Source organism: Schistocerca serialis, chromosome 2 (assembly GCF_023864345.2).
Source record: "Schistocerca serialis cubense isolate TAMUIC-IGC-003099 chromosome 2, iqSchSeri2.2, whole genome shotgun sequence".
NCBI lineage: Eukaryota > Metazoa > Arthropoda > Insecta > Orthoptera > Acrididae > Schistocerca > Schistocerca serialis.
In genome coordinates, this window is record NC_064639.1 from 941,853,560 (window position 1) to 941,880,280 (window position 26,721).

Here is a 26,721-nt window from a genome sequence, read left to right on the forward strand (position 1 = left end):
TATCGTTTCATCAAATAAAATAAAATTTTCTAATGTAAGGAAGTTTACTGGAGAATGTATTTCTGTCTACCATGACTTCCGCCTTTGTCATTTCCCAATGTAAACCGGCTCTGCCCAATTGGTAATGAAGGAACGTGATGTTTAATGCGGATTCTGGATTATAACGTCTTTCTCTTGAGGTTACCAGAGGTAAAGTAAATCTGTTTGTGTCTCTTAAAAGTAAATGCCTGAACCCACGCATTGCACCTGTGATAGTTGGTTCCACGAGACCATTGTGACCACATTTCCCAGCCCCAGGGGTGTGCTGTAACGGATGATGTGCTTAGCTTACAAAATTAGTCACGGTGGAAAAAATGTGACTCTATAAAATGGTTAAGTAGAAGCAATCTTATGACGAGGAGATTGTGCTATTCTCATGTCCGCAGGATGTAAAGACTCTTCTAGGCATCATATCCTCGATGTAAAACCATTTTGAAATATTCACTAATTCAGCAAATTTCTTAGTTCGAGAAAATCCACTGTGAAGTGTGAAGTTACCGGATAATTCGATTATTACCGTGATTGTTACTATCATTTTCTTCATACCGTTGCTGAAACACATGTGCTTGAAGATCATTTAATGCCTTTTGGTCATTATAGATGTAAAACTTCCTGGCATCATATCAGCGCACACTCCGCTGCAGAGTGAAAATCTCATTCTGGATTATAGATGTAGTTGCCCAAGAAGAGGTTCTTTCCCTGTCTACGGAGTCCTTTTCATGTTGATTTCAAGCATCAGCAATTACTCGCAGATTACATTAAAACTAAAGTAATTGATGAAGACGTTACTTGATAACGAAAACGCGCTGCCTTTCTTAATTTACTTGCGCCTAGAAATGGCTGTCGAATACTGCCAGACCAAAAGCCAAGGGATCTTACTGCCTTCCATTATACGTCGCTATCAGTTCTTCCACAAGATTTGGTCGACGTGACCTGTTTCAAGTTGTGTATGGCAGAGAATGGTTTAGAAAATCAATTGTTTTCCTTTACAATAAACAGAAAGACTTTCATTGTAAGCTATCCAAGCTCAAAATTATCGCATTGTTAGTTCAGATTTAATATTCACTTCTACAATGTAGGAAAGTATTTCACAGTTGCAAAACACGCATCCGACTCATTGACCTTATACTTAGTCGCTGACCATAAATTCTAGCTCAGAGTGACACCAGTTTCAGTAACCTAATGTAGCGAAGACTGTTTGCCAGTGCTCTTTTTCACCGGAAAATATGCAATTCACTCATTGGGCTCCAATAGCACACTGTAACAGTAATTTCCGTGTGTATGCAATGCATGCGGATTGTGGAATTTAGTGGTGCTCTCTCTTCCACTTCTGTATACAATATGCCTGAACTAAACGGGCCCTTTATCATTACGGGCCCTGGGCAGTGCAACATCATACTGACAACAGTAATGTGCTTATACTGGCAGCCTCATTGTTCGTTTTAGCTGATTTTGTAATCATTTAAATAGATCAACATGACCTTCCAGTGGGAGACATTTCGTCCCCCTTTTCCTTGTGTGAAATTTGTCAGTCAGCTTTTTGCCTTCCAACCAGCGAAATGCGGCAGAGTACAGCCAGTAAACGATTCACATAACACGATTTAGTGTCGTTAAGACGATTTCTTTAAACATTGTCGTAGCCGAAGGAATTTGGTTTCTTCTTAAATCGTCTTATGCAGCAACGTTCACAGATATCTCAAATAGGAAAAGCTCGTTATCCAGGTACGAAAGTTGTAAAACAAACTTCCCCCAGTTTGAGTCAGGTCGATAATTTCGTCTTACATCACTGCGTAAGTATTTTGTCTAAGAGGTATCACAAGTAGTGTTCCTGTAGCTGTGGGAATCATTGGTTGAAAACGAGTTTAACGCCAAAGGGTACAGTACTGCTAAATATTCAAAATGATTATCAACCTGTCTGAGTTCATCCACAAACTGAGGCGTATTTATAATACGGTAGCAATACTGTGTATCCTTGTCTTCCTTGAGCGGCCGTTACACACACACGTATACAATACTATGGATACTTCGAACGCTGTAGCTCCTCTCCGTATCCTTCTATGACATGAGCATTGGATTCTCCTCACATACCGCTACAGAGCTGTTCTTAGCACAGCTGAGAATTGGCAACACCGTGACAAACATTTGGCAACACTGTGACAGTGCAATCACTTCCACGTATGGTACTGAATTGACTCGCCAAATTCGCTTGATATTCCCTTTCCATTTGAATGACTCGTGCTATATAATCCTCATGTAAACTAAGACACTGAGACTGAAAATTCAATTTTTTGGCTAAAGAAATGCTGTTCTTCACATAAGTGACAACTTTTATTATCTTTCACGATGTGTTATGAGGCTGAGCGACGAATACCATGATCAGAGTGGAGTGCTCGCAGCAGTGTGTCCGTAGCCCCGTGGTACAGCCCGTGTCTCGTGTCGCAACGGTACAATGAATCGTCAGTTCTAACCGTGGTAGGAGCCAACGTGTGCGAGCTTTTTTTTCTGATTTATTTTATGGAGCTACGAATTTCCAGAAAAAATTCTGTAACGAAATCGGAAGAAAACCCTTTACACTTCAAGTCCTCTTGGTAGCTCGACCCAGTAAGTTGTGTTAATGGTCATAGATCTTGGCTTTCTGACTGTCAAGCTGCTTCACAATACAAGCGTCTCTGAAGAAATTCGAATCGACCGTCAACGATACGAATTTCAATCTTGTTCTTCACATAGACTCACATGCCAGGGTGATAAGTATGAAGGAATGGAACCTCTTGGTTACTACAGGGCCTCTATGCTAAATTTCCTCAGTAGCAGTTAGGAACTCTCTGCAGACATTTACTAACAGCGGCTCTAGCGACTTCCTATTTCTCTGGATATCTTCAAATATGGGCAACTTTGACGCCTTAAATCCAATTGAATATTTTAAATATCACTTCTGAACAGCGTTCACTTCTCCATTAATTAATGTATAGACCTCAAAACAAGCAATATGCCTGAGTAGCTATGTAGCAGGTTCTGAAAGGTATTGACACTATGTTTTGCATCCATTTACCAGAGGGAATCAAAGCAAGGAACCAAACACATTACACTGCATTTACTCTCTGTGCCTTGACTAACACATATTAATCCATGAAAAAAAATAAATTATTTGAAGAATCTCTAGTGAAAGGAAAAAGAAAAGGATATGACACTTTAATTATAGCGCACTAGATCACAATGAAATTAAATCTGTGCCACATTGATGTATTGCATACCAGTGTAATAAAATACCAAATAAAACGGTTTCGTGCCTCCGTTGCAATAGAGTGTGAAACACAAATTGTAGACAGATTTTATGGATCACCACTCAACAACATTAAAGCATTTCACATCATCGAGAGTGAGCAGTAGAGCAGACGTTGCCGTCAGAAGGCAGCGCAGTGCCTCAGCCCTCGCCGGTAGGCAGCAAACGGGTCACAGAGAACTCAGACGCATGTGGTGTTCAGAGGCGGATGGTCGGCCAAGAAATCTCTCGCTAAAATATTGTTGAACCAAACTGTTATTACCAATGTGACAGAAAGCGAAATATTTTGTATATTCGCGTTGAAATACACTCATAGCTTCAGCACCGAGACGAAAGGGGCGATAAAAATTACGCCGACGTGTGCTCTCGATTGCCATCAGTCGTAATAGTTAGTCTTGCGTTTTACCTCAAGACTACAGTCGCAGTGGAAAATGATGCACTCAGACTGCACTCAAGACTTCCTCCAGGAAGTGACGCAGTCTACAACGTAGCCAGATCGAGCATATTGCCGGACATAGAATTCTGATGGCAACACGATTGTATTATCCACCTTGCGGACAATTTTTTTGTTTAAGACTGTATTTACAACACATATTGCACGCTGAACACCCAGAGAAAAATTAACAAAAAAAAATTATTTTATGAGAGCAACGCTAGCTACAGCGTTCGAAGTATCCATAGTATTGTATACGTCTGTGTAACGCCCACTCAAGGAAGACAAGGATACACAGTCTAGCTACCGTATTATAAATACGCCTCAGTTTGTGGATGAACTCAGACAGGTTGATAATCATTTTGAATATTTAGCAGTACTGTACCCTTTGGCGTTAAACTCGTTTTCAACCAATGATTCCCACAGCTACAGGAACACTACTTGTGATACCTCTTAGACAAAATACTTACGCAGTGCTGTAAGACGAAAATATCGACCTGACTCAAACTGGGGGAAGTGTGTTTTACAACTTTCGTACCTGAATAACGAGCTTTTCCTATTTGAGATATGTGTGAACGTTGCTGCATAAGACGATTTAAGAAGAAACTAAATTCCTTCAGCTACGACAATGTTTAAAGGAATCGTCTTAACGGCACTAAATCGTGTTATGTGAATCGTTTACTGGCTGTACTCTGCCGCATTTCGCTGGTTGGAAGGCAAAACGCTTACTGACAAATTTCACACAAGGAAAAGGGGGACGAAATGTCTCCCACTGGAAGGTCATGTTGTTCTATTTAAATGATTACAAAATCAGCTAAAACGAACAGTGAGGCTGCCGGTATAAGCACATTACTGTTGTCAGTATGATGTTGCACTGCCCAGGGCCTGTAATGATAAAGGGCCCGTTTAGGTCAGGCATATTATATACAGAAGTGGAAGAGAGAGCACCACTAAATTCCACAATCCGCATGCATTGCATACACACAGAAATTACTGTTACAGTGTGCTATTGGAGCCCAATGAGTGAATTGCGTATTTTCCGGTGAAAAAGAGCACTGGCAGACAGTCTTCGCTACATTAGGTTACTGAAACTGGTGTCACTCTGAGCTAGAATTTATGGTCAGCGACTAAGTATAAGGTCGATGAGTCGGATGCGTGTTTTGCAACTGTGAAATACTTTCCTACATTATAGAAGTGAATATTAAATCTGAACTAATAAGGCGATAATTTTGAGCTTCGATGGCTTACAATGAAAATCTTTCTGTTTATTGTAAGGAAAACAATTGATTTTCTAAAACATTCTCTGCCATACACAACTTGAAACAGGTCACGTCGACCAAATCTTGTGGAAGAACTGATAGCGACGTATAACGGAAGGCAGTAAGATCCCTTGGCTTTTGGTTTGGCAGTATTCGACAGCCATTTCTAGGCGCAAGTAAATTAAGAAAGGCAGCGCGTTTTTGTTATCAAGTAACGTATTCATCAATTACATTAGTTTTAATGCAATCTGCGAGTAATTGCTGATGTTTGATATTAACCATCTAACAGACTCGCATTTTTTCCACCGTGACTAATTTTGTAAGCAAAGCACATCACCCGTTACAGCACACTCCTGGGGCTGGGAAATGTGGCCACAATGGTCTGGTGGAACGAACTATCACAGGTGCAATGCGTGGGTTCAGGCATTTACTTTTAAGAGGCACAAACAGATTTACTTTATCTCTGGTAACCTCAAGAGAAAGACGCTATAATCCAGAATCCCCATTAAACATCACGTTCCTTCATTACCAATTGGGCAGAGCCGGTTTACCTTGGGAAATGACATAGGCGGAAGTCACGGTAAACAGAAATACTGTCTCCAGTAAACTTCCTTAAATTAGAAAATTTTATTTTATTTGATGAAACGATAGCCATTTAAAGGAGCAGGGCTTTTATTTTCCTTGTACTTGATTGAACTAGAGAGGTTGAAAAATGTGGTGCTGGACTGTGATTCGAATTCGAATCTCATCTTTCGAGGATCTGAATCTCACGAAACAGTACACTTCAATCATTTCGTTCCTTTTCCCAAGACTGCAGTCTTGTCTAGGTCTCTTCCAAAGGTAAGTATGTGGGTGCGAATCCTGATCCAGTACAAAAATTTACATACTTTCATTTCAAGCCCTATCACGTGCATAACAGTCTGCTAGTGAAAATTAACGTGCATTTTTAATGTTTGCTCGTGTGATGCCAACAATCGCAGTAGGTGCCGTTATTTCTTGCCAAACACGCACACATCTTACTGTTGGTGAGTAAGTAAGTGTTACTTAAGCTATGTTCGTGGTTTTAAAGAAGGACGGTAGGTGTGCGGATCGATTGTCGTTCAGGCACAAAAATTTGTATCCTTATTTTAGATTCAAACACCTAGCAGCTGCTAAGAAAAACCGATGCGTAACATTTGATTTTACTTAGTTGCGTGCTGGGTTCGTATCTCCGTCACAGAACTTCACATCATGCGCTTCATCTTTAAATGCATGAACACTTTATTCCTTCTGAATGGAGGTACATCACACATCTTTCGTGGTTAGTTAACGGGGGCGAAAGGGTCTTTAATGGAGTCGCGGTTCATTACAAAAACTGTCGTCTAGTTTTTTTTCCAAGTTTAGATATAATTACTGATATTGGCGAAAATTTCTGTAATTCGTGCCTCTTTATGACTAGTCAGCAAAATGATATGATTAGATTAGATTAGATTAATACTTGTTCCATAGATCATGAATACGACATTTCGTAATGATGTAGAACATGTAATTTAAATGAAAGATTTCTTTACATACCATGATTCAGTTTCTTTGCAACAATTTTTTACTCTCTCTCTCTCTCTCTCTCTCTCATTCTTTTTTACTTCTATCACTCTCCCTCACTCTCTCTCTCTCTTCTCTCTCTCTCTCTCTCTCTCTCTCTCTCTCTCTCACACACACACACACACACACACACACACACACACACACACACACACACGCACACAGTCTTATTTTTATTTTTATTTCTTTGTTGTGCTCGACTATCGGCGAGGCACGAAAACGTTCGTCAATGATTTTCTTAGTTTTGAGTACACGTACGAAAGATATATAAAAACAACTATGCGAGTTACTGATTTACGAAGCTTAGTTTGCAGTCAGTTCTGAGTATTATTAGTAACTACGCTCCAGTCCCCAAACCCAGTTACATAAATGTGAATCAGGCGGATTACGTATTCCACGCCGTAGCAGCCGCGTCTTTGAGACGTCAGCTATGGTCACTTCCCAGCCCACTGTAGAATCACATCGGTTCGTCTTCTTCCTGCTGGTAATGTAACTGAGATTTGGCAACAAGACAGAGTATATTTGGCAAGTCTGTGATCAACGAGTTACTTCCTGGAGAGCACGGAATTAAGCCTGAAAGTTCACTTGACTTTTCCTGTCATTTCTATTAATTAATCTGAGTTATTATTAACGCTTGAGCTGTAACAAGAGATTGTAAATTTACGGTTTTCAGCCCAGGAAAGTCGTTTCACGTGAAAATCGCATCTAATCTCGTCATTTAAATAGCGGTTTACGAGTCCTAGCCACTACTGCTCTCGTAAGAGGAGACGTTGATGCATGCCTCTTCCCTTGCTTTGTGGAAACGTGCTAACCTGAGAGAAAGCGTCTGTTATGGTTTGCGGTTCCAGTCTTGCAGACTGTAACGTTTTTATACCTTCTGTGAAAGAGCTACAAGCAGTCAGATCACACATTGATAAGGAAATCGCAAGAAAATAGTTTCGGCTCATACTGCAATGGTGAAAAACTTATGCCGGCCGAAGTGGCCGTGCGGTTAAAGGCGCTGCAGTCTGGAACCGCAAGACCGCTACGGTCGCAGGTTCGAATCCTGCCTCGGGCATTGATGTTTGTGATGTCCTTAGGATAGTTAGGTTTAACTAGTTCTAAGTTCTAGGGGACTAATGACCTCAGCAGTTGAGTCCCATAGTGCTCAGAGCCATTTGAACCATTTGAAAAACTTACAATGTTGCACAACAGGTTACGCCTCTTTTCGCTGCTGACAAACAAATTTTGGGTTTCTAGGAATACATAACTTTATTTATGAAATGCCACATTTGCGTACCACTTGAGTATGACACAGTATACCAATCAAACACAGACCCAATCGAAATCTAAGTGATTAGTATTTTACTAATTCGTGCCGATAGAGGCACGCTTGTGTACAGATACTCAGTCTTATTGAAACAGACTTTCGTCGTAAGGTTATCGTGGGTAGTTTTATTTCATTTCTTATAATTCAGTGCACAATTTTCGTACGGTGTCTTTTAGTGTTGTTTAAACATTAGTTAACATGAGAGAGAAATTAATAATCAACGATATATGCGAATTCTCTGATGTTATCTATAACAGTCTGACAATGCACATGTAGTTTATTGATTACATGCATATAGAAAACTTGTTCTGAGTTAAAGTTGTCAAAGAAGGTTTTATGAAGAATAAAATGCCACTGCCACACGACAGCTAATGTAGAAAATACTTTTCTGACGTATTTTGGCACGATGCGCTCTCCCCATACATAATACAAAAGTTTCAAGATGCATCTGCCGCCTGGCCATCTATCAAACCTGAAAAGAACAAAATGTCGCAGAAGTTGGCCCTTTTTCCACATGCGACAATTTTGGGTTGAGAAGTGAAGGGAATTATGTTCAAAGTTCCATTAGATCGATAACTTCAGCAGACAGCTGTATGGCGTTTTAAAAAATGTAGCAGTGAATGTTCCCAAACTCGCGACGACTTACCAACAATGCGCGACGCTTACCGTTACGCTAATAGCTAACACATAGCTGCAACACCTCCAAAACTCAATAACAATTCCTCCCGAACTTGCGCTTTGCACAGTGCTGTGAGATAATGCACATGGCCGGATCTAGACTTCTGAGAGACAGACAGTTACAGTTTTTCTTTGGCACTGCACTATGTTTTTAACAAACAGATAGCGCAATAGAGTAGCTCAAGTCGAAAGGAACACTTCCTGTTTAAATTTATGCATTCTACACTGATAGCAGTTCTGTGTAGGTGTCAGTTACGTGATTTTATTTCGGTGATTACAAAATAGAGTCGAATGTATGCAGTGGCTACCCGAAGCAGCTAGTTCATGGCGATTCGGTCAACCAAGTAAATGAATGTACTGAACATGCTGCAAACCACTACAGGGAGCCTGTGTGTTAGAATTCTCATCCAGCGTGGCGCGACATTGTTATGATAGGAAAATGAGTGACAGACAAGAGAATTTGGAGGTCTCTTGGATTGGTGCGAGGTTCGTATACTTATGGTTCTGGGTTCGATTCCTACTTCTGCCGATGGTTTTCGATAAGGAGAGACAGAGTCTGTTCTCTTCTGGCTACGCCGAGTGAAGAAGGTATAATGGCATTATGGTCTGACATTCACATTAAACATGATATTCCTTCTGTACCAAGTAGACGTTAGGTTGGACCACAATAAAGTCAGGAGTCGCGACGCGTAGAATCTCTATCAACAGTAACCTTTCTTATACTAGTCATTTATTTCTAGTGACGAAACAAACGCTATGTAGGGTCACGGGACACTTATTCCATCTTTTATTTGAGCTTTTGTATGTCGACGAAATTGGTTCTGATCTGGGATTGCAACTCAGACCGCCCTTAACGCGGAATTTGATCCCTTCGTGACAATACAGCTGCACTGCAATTTGTTGTTTGTACAAAACTGCAGATTCCTCAACATCTCCACATATTGCGCGTGAAAAGGTTCGAATCCTGGCCCGGCACTAAAGCTTTCATTATGTATTATCAAGCTCTAGCATGAGAACACCTATCTGCTGGTGGCTAATAATTTTGATTTTTAATGTATTTTCATTCGTTGTCAACACTAACGGAGTCTGACGTTTTTGCGTCCCAGTGAGACACAGAACTGTTTGCAAAATCATTGTATATTCAAGGATGTTATTCCGAGCTGCTGGTGGAGAAAAATTCGGTAGCTGACATCTCTTTGTGCGCAGTCAACAACGATATGTGTGGGGCTCGATTCCCAGTCAGCACTCAACTCTTCGTCATATTATTTCTAGTTCAAACATGCTCACATGTCGCTGCTCGTGTAACAAACGCATTTTTAACGTTTGTTTTCTCTAGAATATAACAGCGATAGGTGCCAGGTTGGAGTCCTGAGAAAGAAAAAATTAATGTTTCGACCGGGCATTTCAATTAAAACATCTAGCTACTGCCGAGAAAATCCGATATGTCACAGTTGATTGTGCTTCGATGACAATCCAGTTAGGTTCTGAGTTCGAATCCCTTTCAAACACAAAGCTTTACCTCACGGCATTTCAAGAAATCTACTTGTGAAGAAGCAAAATTTAACATCTCTCGTAGTTCGTTAACAAGGTCAATGGATGCTGGATAAGAATTCGCGCCGGTTAACAATGTTTACGTTATGTAATTTAAAGTTGATATTTGCTACCTGATACTGTCTAAAATCGAGGTATATCACTCTCTGTATGCCTAGTCAGGAATGACTGTTAGTTTCCGTCAGTCACGAAGGCTTTGCTTAGTCTGCATGACCTGAGTTTGAATCCATATGCAGAACGAGATGGTTCGTCGAGTCATTTGAAGTTCATACATATTCTCAACTAGCTGCTCGTGAATAACTTAAGATTCTCATTTTGTGTTAAATAATAACTATGGTATGTTATTTTGAAGAGGAAATCATGAATACGACGAACTTACTACGTGAATTACCTATCTGACATAATAATGAGAGTGGTAACATTTCATGTATGTCATTTATTGTAATAAATATGAACCTACAAGCCTGAAGAACCGTATTATCGGTGATAAGATGTTCCCTGATATTTGTAGTACCTTCGTATTACTTTACATCTTGAGTTATTGCGATACAGAGCAGTGTTTTCTAGTGGTGACTTGTTGGAACCATTTTCAATAGTCAAACGACTGTACTGAGGGGCGATTAGAGGACCTGCTAGGCAGCTGCGCTATGTGGGTTGCATTCGAATCAGGCGAAATGCAATTCAGGTCGTTCGGATACTTTTGAGCACGACTGTACATAATTCCACCTGAAATTGGGGGCTCGACCGCACCAAGTCGGACCTCTTTTCTTGGTGTAGTGGAATCCAGTCCCCTGCAGAAATGCTTAGCCACTTTGCCTCTACATCCGTTCGTAATTGCGGAAGTGTTGGCTGCACAAACGTACCTCGGCCCTACGATCGCCGCTCATGGGACATAGGCGTAATAGAGGGTTCAGGCGTCGGCAACGTCGGACTTTTATAACACAGAGCTGAGGGAACTAATGACACAGCCGCCATCACGAGACGGGCAGACAGTGGTTAATCGTCTCAAAGTTCGCCTACTCCGACTCACTGCAGAACAGCTTGAAGGAGTACAAGTCCGGCGAGAGTGCAGGATACCATCCCAACCGAACTTGCATCCGTATATCACGTCGTCAGAGAGAGACGCCACCGCGAGCGACACCTTATAACATCAGTAGAGACAGCAGCGGGTAGACGCGCCCACGCGCAGTGTAGCATCGCTGCAGCTTTCATCCAGCATTACAGGTCGTTTATGCCGAGGTCCCATCGATCGTCCACCAGTACGAAGACATCGTGCGTGATTTGTCCGTCCCCAAAGTAGTGGCCTAGGACGACGCCCTGCTGGCCCCCATAACTGCAGAAAATTTAACAGCTTCCTTGGCACGCGGCACCCTGAACGAACCATCCGGCCCAGATGGCTTCTCGAACGTATTATACCGCGCCATCTATCCCCTGAACGGCGCTCAATGGATCCAGATGATTCAAGACCTCCTCCGCAACGATTTTACCGTCTCCACATATCGCCGGGTGCCACAGCGGACATGTGCTCTGCTTCGTGACAGCAAATTCCGCAACACGGGTATGATTCTCCAGACGGGCTACGTCAACACTTACCTAGCGTCAAACTTAATTATTTTGTATTCATTCTTCCCCTACGGTAACCAAAGTCCATAGATCCTAGGAGGCATATGACAATTTGTGAGCTCACGTCACATATTCAAGCCCCACTACAGTACTTTAACGAGGCCTCCGGACAGCTGCTGGGATCTTATTCAACGCAAGCTGGTGCTCCTGTTCCAACGACAACCAGAATCTATCATGCCGGACGAACTTCTAAGCCCAGATACTGTTTACTTTCCCACCGCCAGAATGAAAGCCGTTAACTGGCTGAAGGGCGTGGCTGTGTATTACCGAGCCCGAAGGCACTCTCGACTTGTGGCTCCACCCGAAGACGACTCATGAGGCGTTTCGTCGCCTTGCCTGTACTGGAGACGACTATCGAATTATTTAAGCGCATTATTCGAGGATCCTCCTAACGATTGGGGCGTTCCGAGTACCAGAAGGCAGATATGAAGATGATTCGGATACATGATCGATTCTACGAGTAAAAGGGATCCTCGATTAATTTGCACGAAGACGACTCCGAAGCTTTTGGTGGTAACAGCAGGAACGAATTAAAAATAAAATAAACTAAAAAATAAAAATAAAATAATAATACGTTACATTGTTCAAATAAAACCCCCTTTGATCCTATAAGTCCCCTTTCCTTCATATGCTCTGGAAGGGAGGGAATGGGACATTGCGGCCAGGCCTCAGAAGGCCGCACTTGCCGTTTTCAATCCCGTCCCTTTTCGTCAGCTTGGAAAAGAAAAAAGACTCGGTAAAGAAAAAAAGCGGTTAAGGCGACCGTTCGCGTGTAGTGTGAATTCAGGGATCCCGTCCCAGGCCGGCACATATTTTCACAGTCGTCATTCCATTATATAGACAATGGTTGGTCTTGTTAAAAAATGGGAATAAATTTCGTCTATGTAATAAAGTACATACCTTTAAGTGATGTAACAAAGATAATATATTTGACATACTTTTAGCCAGATGTCTGAAAATAAGAAATTTTTTTATTAAATATAACGAAAGAAGCTTCCTTTCTAAAACACACTGACAGCAGGGATGGTGTATATTAAAACTAGTATGACTGCTTCTCTGAGGACAAGAAGTATGACCACTATTCCTGCACTTACCAATTTACCACGCATTGCCCTACATGTCTGCAGTTCTGGAATACTCTGAAATCGCCACTCTACAACACAGTATCTGGCCGTCAGAAGAGCAAAAAATATGGCGCAGGCAATTGATGAAGATGGTTACTGAATGGTAACTCGTTTTTGTAGCATTTGATGGAGAACTACGCTGACTCAATCTACATGGTGGCTATAATTTAGTCAATGAACCGGAAAAATGATCATGTCCAAGTTTTTGTTTCTTTTTTTCAAATTACGCAAGCTGGAGATACTTGATTTTTATATCTGTACGCATGGTTTGGTGTAGCAGGTGGTCATGTCCCACCTGCAGAAGTGCTCTTTAGAAGCGTGTTGAATCAGAGAAGGATCCATGTCCACATAAACAAGCGTATACTGGACCAATTCTAATAAAAACGAAGAATTAACTTGACTGACTGTTCCGTTGGTTCTTGGTAGATAATTTAATACATTGTGAATAAAACTGGCGTAATACAAAACTGGCGTAATATTCTACAATATTTTTCATTTGTTACACGAACCGGTTTTCGGCTGTTACGCCATTTTCGCGATTGCTTATCTTTTTACTTGTTACGCCATCATCAGGTACAAAGATAAGTAATCTCGATAATGGGGTAACAGCCGCGAACAAATAAAGGTAATGTTGGATATTACGCCAATGTAAAAATGAGGGAACTAGAAATTGTAAAGAAAATTCTACAGTACATACCCGACGAGCAAAAACCATTTTATAATAGTGTCTGCCAGCGGCCAGAGAAGGATGGACAAGATAAAGATGAAGCATACCCATCATTGTCTGCTTTTCTGTATTTTGTTTGCGTTTGTACATTTTGAGTACATCGTGAATAAACCAGAATGCTTGGAAAGCTTACAGGTGACATTGTAGTGGGTAGTGGTGGGATCAGTCATGGAAAAATTCCTGTAGTAGTTGGTGATAGATCTGCACCTTTTGTAGACTGAAGTCAGCTGATGGGTATACCTGCTTAAAGATATTTGAATGTTGTACAGGGGCAGTCGAATTTAGTGAAACTAAACTTCTAATTTTTGTTGTTTATAGGTCCCTTAACTCTGACTTCAGAGCATTTCTGCTCAAGCTATAGATGGTTCTTGATTCGCTTTATAGGAAGTACCAGAAATTAGTTATGTGTGGTGACTTCAGTATTAATTTTGTATATGATTGTGCAAGAAAAAGTATGTTTTCAAATCTCCTAAATTCATATGATCTGATGCAGACTGTGTTTTTTCCATCTAGGGTGCAGGGGAAGAGTAGCACAGCCGTAGACAATATTTTTGATCATGCTTGATTACTATATGGGAATTCTGTAAGTAAAAGTGTAAATAGCCTTTCAGACCATGATGCACAAATTTTAACACTAAAAGGCTTTTGTACGGTTGAAAATGTTACATATAATTGCAAACTATGTAGGAAAGTTTATCCAATGGCAGTATAGAGTTTTTTAAACTTCGTCAAGGAACAAGAGTGGCACGATATTTACAGTGCCGATGACATAGATGACAAATACAATGCTTTCCTTAAAACATTTTCATACGCTTTGAGATCTGCTTTCCATCAGAACGACCTAAACTGGGTACTAGCAGTAAAAGGCAGCCTGAGTGGCTGACTAATGGGGTAAGGCTATTACGTAGAACACAGCGGGAATTATATCAAAATGTTAGAAGAAGTCACAGTCAAGCTACAATAGCCCATTCGAAACAGTATTGTAATTCGCTTAAGATGTTATTAGGGAGGCAAAGAGTATGTGGTTTGAAAATAGAACAGCTGATTCACAGGATAAAATTAAGACCGTATGGTCAGTTGTGAAGGAAGTGTCTGGTCAGTAGCAAAAGGTCGACGACATATAGTCAGTTCGTAGTAAAAATATTTCTGTTGCTGATAAATCAAGTATGTGTATAACATTTAACAATCATTTTTTGTTCATTGCTGGTGAATTAAATAAAAATTTTGTCTCTACATTGTATCATATAACTCTCTTGGCAAATGCCTTTCCAAGATTGATGTCTGAAATACTCCTCTGTGATACAGACAAGGGGGAAATTAAGTCAATAATTAAATCACTGAAGACTAACAACTCTCATGGATAGGATGGAGTGCCTGATAGAATATTAAAGCACTGTATTTAGCCATACTTGTGATTTTTCCTTTAGGAATGGTCACTTTCCTGGACGATTAAAATACTCAGTAGAAAAACCACTTTATAAAAAGGGAGAAAGTGATAATGTAGACAATGTAGACCTATTTCTATGCCATCAGTGTTTGCTAAAGTTATTGGAAAGGCTGTGTATGTTAGGATAATTGCAAGCCACGAATTACTCTCCTGTGCTAAGCTCTTCATCTCAGAGTAGCACTTGCAACCTACGTCCTCAATTATTTGCCTGATGTATTCCAATCTCTCTCTTTCTCTACATTTTTTGCCCTCTACAGCTCCCTCTAGTACCATGGAAGTCATTCCCTCATGTCTTAAGAGATGACCTATCATCCTGTCCCTTCTCCTTATCAGTGTTTTCCACACGTTCCTTTCCTCTCCGATTCTCTGCAGAACCTCCTCATTCCTTACCTTAACAGTCTACCTAATTTTCAACATCCGTCTGTAGCAGCATATCTCAAATGCTTCGATTCTCTTCTGTCCCCCTTTTCCCACGGTCGATGTTTCACAATGCTGTTCTCCAGACGTACAGTCTCAGAAAATTCTTCCTCAAATTAAAGCCGATAATGGATACTAGTAGACTTTTCTTGGCCAGGAATGCCCCTTTTGCCATTGCTAGTCTGCTTTTGATGTCCTCCTTGCTCCGTCCGTCATTGGTTATTTTACTGCCTAGGTAGCAGAATTCCTTAACTTCATCTACTTCGTGACCATCACTCCTGTTGCTAAGTTTCTCGATGTTCTCATTTCTACTACTTCTTATCACCTTCGTCTTTCTTCAATTCACTCTCAATCCATACTTTTTAGACTGTTCATTCCGTTCAGCAGATCATGTATTTCTTCTTCACTTGCACTCAGGGTAGCAATGTCATCAGCGAATCACATCATTGATATCCTTTCGCCTTGAATTTTAATTCCACTCCTGAACCTTTCTTTTATTTCCATCTTGCTTCCTCGATGTACAGATTTAACAGCGATTAACTAGTGATTTTGATTTCTCAGAAAGGGTTCTATCAACCGTTCCACCCTTTTAGTCAAGTTGTGCCACAACTTTCTTTTCTCTCCAGTTCTATTCAACACGTCTTCGCTTGTTACTTAATCTGTCTATCTAATCTCCAGCTGTCTTACGTAGCACCAAATTTTAAAAGCGTCTTTTCTCTTCTGGCCTGAACTGTTTATTGTCCACGTTTCACATCCATACGAGGCTACACCTCAGATCCTCAGACAAATACATACAGATAATCTGCGTAACAAATCTATATTCGTTATTAACAAATTTCTCTTCTTCAGAATCTCTTTTCTTGCCATTGCCAGTCAATATTTAATATCTTCTCTACTTCGGCCATCATCTGTTCTTTTACTGCCCAAATAGCAAACGTCATCTATTAATTTTAGTGTCTCGTTTCCTAATCGACTTCACTCACCATCGCCTGATTTAAGACTGCACTGCATTACATTTTTTTTAGCTTTACTTGACATTCACCTTTTGTCCTCCTTCAAGACAATGTCCAATCCATTCAGCTGCTACTACAAGAGCATTTCTGTCTGTGACGGAACTACAGGGTTGGGCAAATTAAAGTGGTCCGGACGAGTGGATACGATTGGATATGTGTGTGTGTGTTTGCATATAACCACATCTGATCACGATGGAGCAGCTACAAGTACAGACGACCAAAATTGGGGCACGTTTACAGTATCTTCACAGCTGTTGGCAGAGGTCACTCTGAACGGGGCCCTAGCTGCTCACCCAGATCATCTGATCTGTCAGTGTGCGATTACTTTGTGTGGGCAGTCCGTAAGTCTAAGATGTATCGCAACAGCCCTCATAGTCTTCACGAACTACAGCAGAACATTTCGGATGTGACTGCAGCAGTTCCAGCTGTCCAACTTCGATTCGCCTTCAGCAACCTGCTGACCAAGGCCCGAAAGAGTCAAGAAATGAGTGGTGGTCACATTCAACATCTGCCATAGTCAGGTCAGTACTGTAGTTCCTTTCCTCTGTTGTGTTTCTTTGCACCTCGGAACTCCGTTTCCAGCCACTTTTACTAGCCCCACCCTGTACAATGTCATTGACAAACTTCAAACATTTATTTCTTCCTCCTGAACATAATTCCTTCGCCAGATTTTTCTTTGGTTTCGTTTGCTGTTCAGTATACAGATTAATTAACATCGGGGATAGGATTAAAACCTGTCTGACAACCCTTCTGAACCACTGCTTCCCTTTCGTTCCCCTCGACTCCTATAACTGCCGTCTGGTTTCTGTGCAAGTTGTAAGTAGCCTTTTGCTCCCCGTATTTCCTTGCTATCTCATATTTTCTAACATTGTAAGTGTGTATTCCTGTCACCATTTTCTCTTAGTCTACAAACGTCATAAATGTAGCATTTGCCTTTCCTTAACCAATCTTCTAAGAAAAGTCGTAGGGTCAGTACTGCCTCGAGTGTTCCTACATTTCTCTGGAATCCAAATTGATCCTTCCAGGAGGCCGGGTTCTACCTTTTTATCTTTTATTGTTTATTCGATGCAGTTGTGGATGATCTTGTTGTTGAAGGTATGGTGGGCTAGAGATTGGTCGGCAACTGTCGTCCTAGGAAAGCTGGACAAGAGCGGAAATGATTAGCAAACAAGTTAACAAAGTAAACAGAAGATTTACGTAACTTCACGACGTCCGTGGGGTGGTATCGATACTTGATACTACAGTTGTCCATTACCTAGAGCTGAAGTAGATAATAAGGAAGGCAAACTGCACCAGACACCTTTTATCTGGATATGAATTACAACCATTAATATTCAGATCAATAAAAGCAGGCAGTGAAGCAAATGAGGTCATCTGCTAGAACCCACCGATTACTGCTATGCGTAAGGTGAATCAAGAGATGTCAGTGAGGATGTTTCTGTACGCCATTAATTTTACTATAGCACGTGGAAGCTTAGGGACTGGAGGAAAGCGATGCAAGAAGACCTTCAAGTAGTGGCGATCCGTCACCGGGCAGGCAGTCGGTGAGTGTGAAGAACTGAGAGATGCACAACGCCTTATTGGTTGCAGAATGCCGTATGAAACCCGTATTGTGGCGAATGTTCTCGAAAGAGGCGAAAGCAGCTCTGAAGGTATAGATGCTTTGAGTCTCTCTGAACACCATGTAACCGCAGGGGACGAAAGTTAAATTTAAGGGATTACTGATTAGCATTTTATTCATGTAGAGTCAACACGGAAAAAGGAGGAGTTGCTGTTAATATAAAAACTGGACGCAAAGTGGAAAGTATTGAAACCAATAGTTTTTGTGTAGATCGGACTCTTGAAGCATGTGCTTGTGAGTTGCTACAGCAATATACTTCTATAGTAATTCTAACAATCTACAGATCTGCTGTAAATTTTCCAACTCGTGTGCAGCAGGATAGTAGGTCACTTATCTATAACATTTTAATAGACAGTGCTCAGGCAGAAACAATTAATGTGTACCCAGTTGTTAATGGGCTATCTGATCATGATGCACAGTTAATGGAAAAAACATATATAGCACCTTACAAGTTTCAGGCACGTTCATACAAGGCAGGGAGGGTTGTTGATGCGAACAGGGTACAGAGTTTCAAGAGCAGCCTAGAAGAGGTATAATGGGATGAAATATACAAAGAAAATGATGCTGATGCCAAATTCAATTTATTTCGCCGTAAATTTGTCTCAATATTTGGGAGTTGCTTTCCAGAAACATTATCCAAAAAAGCCATTACAAAGTCAATTAAGCCATGGATTACTAAGGGAAGTAAGATATCGTTAAGAGGAAGAGGGAAATATCTGGACAGGCCAGAATAAGTCAGGATCCGACGTTACTTGCTTACTACTGACAGTGCACAGCATACCATACCAATAAAGCCAAATGATGATGTTGTGAGTGATAACTCACAAGTTGCAAGTATTTTTAACAATAACTTTCTGAATGCAGAAGCAAAAATAGGGTTGAAGGGTTCAGCTGAAGTAGCAAAAAAATATGTTAAAAATGTCATTCCCCAGGTCTTTATGCCTCTCTAAATAGCACCAATATCCCATCTGAAAATAAGGGAATTATAAATATGCTGAAAAACAAAAGCTCATATGGCGTTGATGGAGTCTCTAACAGAATTTTGAAGTGTTGTTGTAATTTATTAAGTGGAGTCCTTAGCGATATATGTAACGCTTCGCTGGCACAGGGAATTTTTCCAGACAGATCGAAATACTAAGTGTCAAACCTTTTCTTAAGAAAGTGGATAAGAGTGACTTAAATAATTATACACCAGTCTCATTGCTGACTTCGTTTTCCAAAATATTCGAAAAAGGTATGTATTGAATAGTCTCACATTTAAGTTTTATTTATTTAATCGTGTCTGAGCTACATCTGTAATTAATTAATACGCTATATATACTAGATTACAAATACAAGTAAATGATAGTTATTCATTCATATATACATTCATGATCTTCACATATTGTAAGTCGTCATTATTGTCTAAAGCAAGGCTCATATCTCTCTCCAGTGTTCGGCACACTTCACTGCAGCGTCGTTGGCCAACCACAGGTCTTGGAAAGTGCATGGGGCCAGCAAAGATGGACAGGTCAGCAGGTGTGTCATGGTTTGTTTTCCTCCACATTGGCAGGGCTCTTCTTCGGCATATCCCCACTTGATCAGATTATCCTGTAATCTTCCCATTTGACATCTAAGTCTATTTAGGCTCTTCCAGACTCTCCATTCCGATTATGATCCAGCAGGAAGTTTTTCTTTAATGTTCCAACTTTTCAGACTGCCTTTATCCAATTTCTGTTTCCACATTTATTCTCTAGTTGTAGACTGACTTTCGGTTAGTGGACGTTCAACTTTTATGAAGTCTTTCCTAGATTTAAGTCTTGCCTCCGCTGGCTGATGTGCGTACAGGGGATGTCTTCTATCTTCGCACTGCCTGCTTCGTTCGGCCATCGCCAACGTTTGCCGTCTGATCTGTGGGGAGGGGGGACTATTCCAGAACACATATAAAGGAGATCACGGTTTGTAGGCTTCAGGCATCCCGTGATTAATCGGCATGAGGCATTCAGTGCTGCGTCTAGCTTCTGAGCATGTGTCGATCTTCTCCAGACGGGGCATGCATATTCAACTGGAGCAAAGCACAATGCCAGGGATGATGCACGTAGAATTTCAGGGTTTGCTCGCCAGTGTGAGTTGGTAAGTTTACGGATTATGCCGTTCCGTGTGTTGACTTTCGCTCTAGTTTTCTCTACGTGTTTCTTGTAAGGCAATGTTCGATCTAACGTGACTCCAAGATAAACTGGGTTTGGGTAGTGTTGAAGTTTAATTGAGTTCCATTCCAATTGTAATTCCCTGTTTGCTTCCTTGTTGTTTAGATGAAATAAATAAGTCTGCGTCTTTGCTGGATTAGGTCGAAGCTGGTTCCCGTTGTAATATTGTTAGTTCTTCTAAGGCATCTGTTAGGTTTCTCTCAATCTGTTTGATTAATCTAGATTGGCATGCAATGGATACATCATCAGCATAGATAAAGCTTCTTGTCGTCGGTCCAACTGGTTGGTCATTTGTACTCAGATTAAAAAGTAGGGGGGACAAAACACTACCTTGTGGGAGCCCGTTCTTCTGGTTCCTCCAGCGACTTCTTTGTTCTTGAAATTCCACATAGTATCTTCTGTTGGAGATCAGTGATCTCACAACTTCAGTAAGGTGGTAGTTTCTCGTCATTTTGAAAATTTTTCCCAGGAGGATTTTGTGGTTTATCGTGTCGTAAGCTGCTGATAAGTCGACAAACACGACGCCAGTTTTTTCTCCGTTCTCAAAACCGTCCTCTATGTATTGTGTTAGGCAGAGGACCTGGCCAGTGCAAGATTTACCTGGTCTGAATCCTGCTTGTTGTGGAATGATTTGCCTTTCTAGTTGTGGTGCTATTTTATTCAAGATAAGACGTTCATATAGCTTGAAAGGGCAGCACAGCAGCGATATTGGACGATAGTTCTTAGCATCATCTCTTGGTTTACTTGGCTTTGGGATAGCTACTACCTTGGCCTTCAACCATAGCTTAGGTATCGCCTTGTTTGACCAGCAGAGATTATAGAGTTCTAAAAGCCATTCCTTAGCTATGGGCCCTAGGTTCTGTATAAATTCATTAATGACGTCGTCGGGACCCGCGGCCTTCCTGGGTTTCAAGGAACTGATAGCAGCTTCCAGTTCTATTGAAGTGAAGTATGGCTCAGGTGGTATTTCAGTCACTTGTGGCCTCTTATATGAGGTGGCAGTCTTACTGTTACTGGTTGGTTTACCATTCAAAAGGAGCTGATGTGCGATTTGGTTAGCTGTTACGGAAACCTGATCCTTGGGGGCTGTAGGGTCGCTGGACAATCGCTTTATGAGGTTCCAACCTCTTCTGCTATTGTGCTTCATGTCAAGACTCTCCAACGTATGTTTCCAGGACTCTTGTCTGTCTTTGCTTATAGTTTCAATTAGCTGATCCCCAAGTTTTATGGTTTCTTCACTGAAAGGGTCCATGCTGTACTGCTCCAGGTATTCGTTATATATTTGTTTCATGTCGTTGGAAACTCCAGAAATGTAGAGTGTTCTGCAGCCTCTAAGTATGCTGAGTCTTGCTGATCTTTTAACCGCTTGGACGAACTTTCCGTAGTTTTCAGTGTTTGATGGTAAATTTACGATTTCCATGTCTAAGGTGTCCGCAAATTTTTTCCAGTTGGCCCTTTTAAGTTAAAATGTCTTTTAAAGGGTACTTTTTGTGGCAGTATTACTGGTCTAAACTTTAGCATGATTGGTCTGTGTTGGGTCTTTGGGATAGGGTTGAGAACTAATTTGTTGCATAACCCGGACAAGGTTTTGGAAACAAATATGAGGTCTGGGTTATACCCTCTATTCCATCTTGCACTGTTGAATGACGCAGGCTGTTTCTGATCGTGGATGAGATTCAGCTCGTGTTCTTCTGCCCAGCTTTCCAGTAGTTCTCCATCCTCATTTGTGTCTTGATAGCCTCACACTCTATTGTGACAGTTAAAGTCTCCCATTATTAGCTGTGGGTGACAGACATGTTGGCTGAAAGCAAACCTTTCCCCTGGCGGTTTATATATAGATGACAACGTAATGCTTCCGATAGTAACAGAAATGATTTCCGTGTTGTTAACGGTGTAAACTTGAATGTTGGATACTTTGATTCCAGGCCGAATAAACAGAGCACTTCCATATTGGTCGTGAGGGCACTCCTTCACCAAGGTCATCCCAGGAATATTTGGACGGCGTTGTGATGGCCCTCTATGTGTCTCCTGGAGGCACACGACGTCGCAGGAATGAAGTTTACATGTGTTGGATATAAGTTCTTCTTTTTCAGATGATATGCCCTCGATGTTGAGAGATATGACTGTCAAACATGGCTCTGAAAAGGGCCTTTCCTTCGTTTTAGATTCTGAATACATGTCGTTTTAGACGTAGCTCAGTGTGTGGAAGGATCTGCCGGTATTTACCGTTGCCCAGGGGACGCCCGACTGTACTTGTACAATCTTCTGGGAGGCTCCTTCCTTGTCCCCCTCACATTTAAGTGAAAATAATTTACTCAGCTTGCCACAGTTCGGATTCTGGAAGGGTTACTCGACGGAGAATGATATCTACACATTTACCCATCAAATATTACGTGCCCTAAATAACAAATTATCGGCAGTTGGTATTTTTTGTGATCTTTCCAAGGCATTTGACTGTGTGGATCATGTCACACTCTTAGAAAAACTCAGGTTTCATGGGACTGAAGTCAATACAAACAGGTGGTTTGGATCACACTTAACGAACAAAAAGCAAAAAGTTGTGCTGAATAACACAAATAATGTTGGGAGGGTGGTAAATTCTAGTGAATGGGGAGTTTTTACAAAGCGAGTCCCACAGGGTTCAATTGTGGGTCCTCTGCTGTTCTTTATTCATGTGAATGACCTCTCACTTAACGTTCAGGAATCAGAAATAGTACGTTTTGCAGATGACACGAGTGTTATAATAAATCCCATTCCAGAAAAATCACCTGAAGATATTGTTAAGGATGTCTTTCAAAGAACTATTATGTGGTGCTCAGAAAATGGAAACTCCCTTAATTTTGTAAAAAAACTCACTATATCCAGTTCTGTACGCCGAATTGATGAAGCATATGAACAGGGCTCAGTTAACAGGTTAGATTTCCCCAAATTTTTGGCTGTTCACATTGATGACAACTTGAAGTGGAAGAAGCATACTACTGAGCTTCTCAAAAAATTAAGTTCAACTTCTTTCGCTCTTCGTATTATCGATAGTCTTGGTAATAAACAGATCAACTTCCTAACGTACTTTGCATATTTCCACTCAATAATGTCTTATGGAATAGTTTTCTGGGGTAACTCACCACTTATACATAAAGTATTGATTGCACAAAAGAGAGCGGTGAGAATAATTGGTGGTTTTCAACCAAGAAGTTAGGTATTTTCACTGCACCATAAGAGTACATATATTCGCTAATGAAATTCGTTATAAATAATCCATCTCAGTTCGCGAAGAACAGTGATGTTCATACGTACAATACTAGAGGGAAAAATGACCTTTCATATCCGTTATTGAAGCTGTCAGTTACTCAAAAAGGAGTACATAATTCATCAACAAAAATCTTTGATAATTCGCCCAACCACATAAAGTATCTGGCAGGTAGCAGATCTAGTTTTAAATATAACTTAAAATCATTTCTTTTGAACAACTCCTTCTATCCATGAAGGAGTTTCTGTTTCAGAACTCGTAAAAGAAACCGTACCTCTATATGTAGTTGCATGTGTAGAACTAAAAATTTCATAATAATAGCACTATTCATGTGTTTACATGTATCTTGTAATCTGACTTGACCCACATCATATCGATAGTGTAATCGTGAAAATGATCTACGGAACATGACATAACTAAACTAAATTAAACTAAACAGACACCAAATTATGGATTTCGAAGGTTAACTGGATCGGTTTTTTGTATCGATCTGTCGCTGTTTACTACTACAGTATAAGCATGATTTCAACGGCAGGAGACATGACGTCGATACCTCGTAACACCTGCCAGAGCCTTGATAATGGTCTGCATTCGGCGAAGAAGAGAGTCCACTGGCATCACTTAATAAGGGCAAGGCCTCCGGTCCAGATTGTATATCAGTGAGGTTCGTCTCAGAGTATGCTCAGAAAATAGCTCTATATTTAGCAATTATATTTAACCACTCGCTCATAGAAAGATCCGCACACAAAGACTGGAAAATTGCTCAAGTCACACCAATATCCGGAAAGGGAAATAGGAGTAATCCGCTGAATTACAGGCCCATATCACTAACGTCGATTTGCAGTAGGGTTTTGGAACATATACTGTGTTCGAACATTATGAATTACCTTGAAGAAAACGATTTATTGACACATAATCGGCACGGATTCAGAAAATATCGTTCTTGTGATACACAACTAGCACTTTACACTGATGAAGTAATGAGTGCGATCAACAGGGAGTGTCAAAGTGATTCCATATTTTGGGTTTTTAGAAGACTTTCGACACCATTCCTCACAAGCGACTTCTAACCAAACTGCGTTGCTATGGTATATCGCCTCAGTTGTGCGACTGTATTCGTCACTTCCTGTCAGAAATGTCACAGTTCGTAGTAATAGACGGAAAGTCATCGAGTAAAACAGAAGTAATATCCGGCGTTCCCCAAGGAAGTATTATAGGCCCCCTATTGTTACTGATCTATATTAACGACACCGGAGACAATTTGAGTAGCCCTCTTAGATTTTTTGCAGATGATGCTGTCATTTACCGTCTTGTAAAGTCGTTAGATGACCAAAGCGAATTGCAAAATGACTTAGATGCGATATCTGGATGGTGCGGAAAGTGGCAATTGACCCTGAATAAAGAAACATTTGAAGTTATTCGCGTGAGTACTAAAAGAAATCCGCTAAATTTCGATTACACTGCAAGTCCACAAACCTGAAGGTTGTAAATTAAACTAAATACTTAGGGATTACAATTACAAATAACCTAAAGTGGAACGATCAAGTAGATAGTGTTGTGAGTAGAGCAAACCAAAGACTGCCATTCATTGGCAGAACGCTTAGAATGTGCAACAGGTCTATTAAAGAGACTGCTTACACCACACTTGTCCGCCTTATTCTGGAGTATTACTGTGCGGTGTAGGATCCGCATCAGATGGGACTGACGGATGACATCGAAAAACATTGTCGCGAAGTAGTGGAGATAGTGCCACTGACATGGTACGTGAATTGCAGTGGCTGTCATTAAAACAAAGGCGTTTTTCGTTGTATCGGGATCTTCTCGTGCAATTTAGATCACCAGTTTTCTCATCGGATTGCGAAAAAATCCTACATAGGGAGAAATGATCATCACGATAAAATTAGAGAAATCCGGGCTCGCAAAGAAAAATTTAAGTGCTCGTTTTTTCCTCGCGCCGTGCGAGATTGGAATTGTAGAGAGACAGCATGAAGTTGGTTCATTGAACCTTCTGCCAGGCACTTTATTGTGAAAAGCAGAGTAATCACGTAGATACAGATGTAGATCTACGGGTACAATTTGCGGCTGAAGTCACTCATTGATGAGTGGATCAGTAAGAGCTACCAGACTGCAGGGATTTTGAGTGGTCTATGTCACTTGCTGTCACAACTCCAGAATTACTGTGCGTGATTAAGATCAGGCGATTTAGAAGATCATTCTAAATGCGTCAGTGCCCCTCACTGTTCGTCAAGGAAGGAACGTATGCTCGTAGCCCCGGGTACGTGACTGTTGTCATCAAAGGAACCATCCCGGCACTCCATTAAGCAATTCAGGAAAATCACGAAAAACCAAAAAGTTGAACCAGAGACCTTCTAAGTACGAGTTCAGCGCCGAAAGATGGAAGTGTCGCCAGCGTGCTAGTCACGAACATATATACACCTCAAATAAAGTTTTGCATCACCTCGGTTCCGAGAGTCCCGGAACCTGTACAGAAAATTGGAATGGAGATCAACATAAATTTCATTTGCACCCTTTTTATTGCTCATGGAAGTCATACATTGCATGTTGTAGCACCATATAGCGAGACCTTCAAAGGTGGTCGTCCAGATTGGTGCACACACCGGTATGTCTAATACCCAGTAGCACGTCCTCTTGCATTGGTGCGTGCCTGTATTCGTCGTGGAATACTATACACAAATTCATCAAGGCACTGTTGGTCCAGATTGTCCCACTACTCAACGGCGATTCGGTGTAGATCCCTCAGAGTGCTTGGTGGGTCACGTAATTCATAAACAGCCCTTTTCAATCGATCCCAGGCATGTTCGATAGAGTTCATGTCTGGAGATCATGCTGGCCACTAGTAGGAAGGAAGTCATTCACTAGATGTGCACGATGGAGGCACGAATTGACGTCCATGAATACGAGTACCTCACTAATATGCTGCCGATATGGTTGCACTATCGATCGGAGGATGGCATTCACGTATCATACAGCTGTTAAGCGCCTTCCATGACCGCCAGCGGCGTACGTCGGCCTCACGTAATGATACCACAAACCAGTCGTGTGAAGTTAGCACCCCTTTTTCGAGAAATATACATTTTTTTCACAGTTCTTGATAGATGTAGCATAGTTCCAGAGTTCTTTGTACAAAATTTCAATAGTTCCGCAGAATTTAGCGACGAAAACAAC